Consider the following 2413-nt stretch of genomic DNA (forward strand, 5'->3'; position numbering starts at 1 on the left):
TAAACCGTAGCACTGTTTTAAAATTACGGGAAAATATTTGGAAAATGTATGCTATCATAACGAATGTTTATTGTCTGCAATTATTCAGTGTGGGCACTACCATAACTCAATGAAACCATTAAGTGTTAAATATGGAATGATTGGTTTGCACAAACCTTGCACCGCTGTTGAATTTATGAGTAAGATTGCGGTGACAAAATTACCACCAAGATAATATTTATTGCTCTCTTGTCTGTTGGGTTCGTTAATTGCATTTTTGACCGCATTCTAGATAGAGATGATTATTTAGTTATTTCCAACGTGTAAGCAAAATACTAAGCAACTTTCAAGTTAAGTTTGTTCAAAGAACAATAACTGCTGTGGTAGGCAAAATGTCACGATTCCTCACGTTTATATATCCCATATGGTCTAGTGGCTAGGATATCTGGCTTTCACCCAGAAGGCCCGGGTTCGATTCCCGGTATGGGAAATTTTTTTTAGTGGGGTGCACCGATCGTACAGAAACTGCTCACGTGTTTTTCGCAGCTTGATTATTTCAGTAATAAAACCCATTCTATTTTCCGCTGACCAAGTACATCACGAGTGATTATATTTCGGATCTGGTAGCTGTCGCTTCTGCCGAAGCTGAATGATTGCTCCTTTTCGTAACTAGAAATTATTAGATTGACACAAAATGTCAACAAATGCCATGCTTCCTCGTAGCTGTTTTGCCCTTCTTCTTGGTTAGTACGTGGAACGCGTATGAATTGATAAACATGCCAAAAAAGTTTACCAAACACCGATGCTAATGTTGACTATTCATAAAGTTTAATGTCGTAAACACGCTAAGTTAGTAAATTTTCCGACCATCAAGACGCGAGCGGTCTCGAATCGTTAATAAATCGTATAATTGGCGCCCTGAACTGTTATTTGATAACTCGTATTAACTTGGGATGGCTTTTTAAGTAGTATAAATATTACTTTTTATTTAGTTACACCCATATACGTTTAATAAATGGAGGCACAATTGCACTGTTTGAACGAGAAGTGAAATATTATATCTCTGTCACATTTATCTATATTATTTTGAGCGTCTCATGCAAAATAAGATTAGTCTTCAATAATTATTCCAGAAAATGGAAAATTATGTTTAAAAAAAGTAAAATGGACATAAGTTAAATAGAACGACGCTATAAAGGATTTTCGCCGGACCATACCCTCAATGTTCAAAGATTGATAAAGCTCAATAAACTCACTATAGTGTTTCTAAAAAATTTCAAATTGCAAGTGATAATTTTTTTTTAAATTTCAGGAATATTGTGTGTTCTAGCAGCACTGCAAAATATAATTCACCACAAACGGGTCGTTTTTCGAGTTAAGTTTGTTATTGTCTTAAAAAACACTACAGGGTGTCACCGTGAAAGTTACACTGCTGTGCTTCATACTGCTATGAGCAGCGATATCTGCAGATTAGGTAACACGGTAACACTGAACACGAGTGAAAAGCACGTCAGTTGTCTTTTCTGTGCGGCCATTGTTGTTTGGGGCTCAGCATCGAGGGGTTCGTCATAATGCTAATAAAGGTAATAAAGTATAAGGGTAATAGGATTACGGTGTCAGCGTGGTGGATGAACCAATTTGAGTGCCTCCCGGTGCAAACACTGCCCTAGTTTGTTAGGCAGCTGTGTTTGTTTGAATTGTGATCAGAGTTGCCAATAAAATTTTCGATTTAACTGGAATAAGGCTGAAGAAAAAACTGGAAAAATCTGGATCCCAAATAAATTTAGAGAAAAGGAAAAAAAGATTGTGAAGGAGCTTTTCTGTTATGGGGATTGAACCCAGTCAGTATCAGTTTTGGATCTTAAGAGATAACTCTTCGTAGAAAAATTACTCATTTTAATCAGAATTGTCTTGTTTTGTTACATTTTGTTGAAATTATGGACTGAAAAATTCCCTCTAACAGCAACAAAATTTGAAATTACGAAATCAATCTATCTCAAAATTTAGATATAGAGCTTTTCCATTTACTTTTATATTTAAGAAAAGTATTAACGCAACATTTCCTTCCGTTACATCAGTGAAGTTTAAATTTCAATTATTTCTGACTTCGCTATCTTTTGGTATTTAAGTCCTCTAACATTTTTTTCACTGCTACGCAACAGAAAATAAATAGAAGATTTTTTTAATGGTCTGGTAAAATCTATTTGTTTGGTTTTATCTCAACCATGTCATGCCGTCTTTTATTTGACCGTGTTTCGTGCGAGAAGATGTTATACTAAAAATGCTGTTACAGATTGTCGAAAACCTGGAAAAACCTGAAAAATCATAGAATGTTAGGGAATTCATTTTTTGATCAGGGAAATCAGAGAACTGACAAATATTCAGGGAAAATTTTTCAAACCAAGACGCGATTTTTTTGAGCGGCTTCTAGTGC

At 35.2% G+C, this 2413-nt stretch overlaps 1 non-coding gene across 1 annotated transcript; it reads left to right on the forward strand.

Moving 5' to 3' along the window:
- Positions 1-397: 397 nt before the first annotated feature.
- Trnae-uuc (transfer RNA glutamic acid (anticodon UUC)) lies at positions 398-469 on the forward strand. The gene has a single exon. It is a non-coding gene; the product is annotated as a tRNA-Glu (tRNA).
- Positions 470-2413: the final 1944 nt, after the last annotated feature.

Source organism: Wyeomyia smithii, chromosome 3 (assembly GCF_029784165.1).
Source record: "Wyeomyia smithii strain HCP4-BCI-WySm-NY-G18 chromosome 3, ASM2978416v1, whole genome shotgun sequence".
NCBI classification, from domain to species: Eukaryota; Metazoa; Arthropoda; class Insecta; order Diptera; family Culicidae; genus Wyeomyia; species Wyeomyia smithii.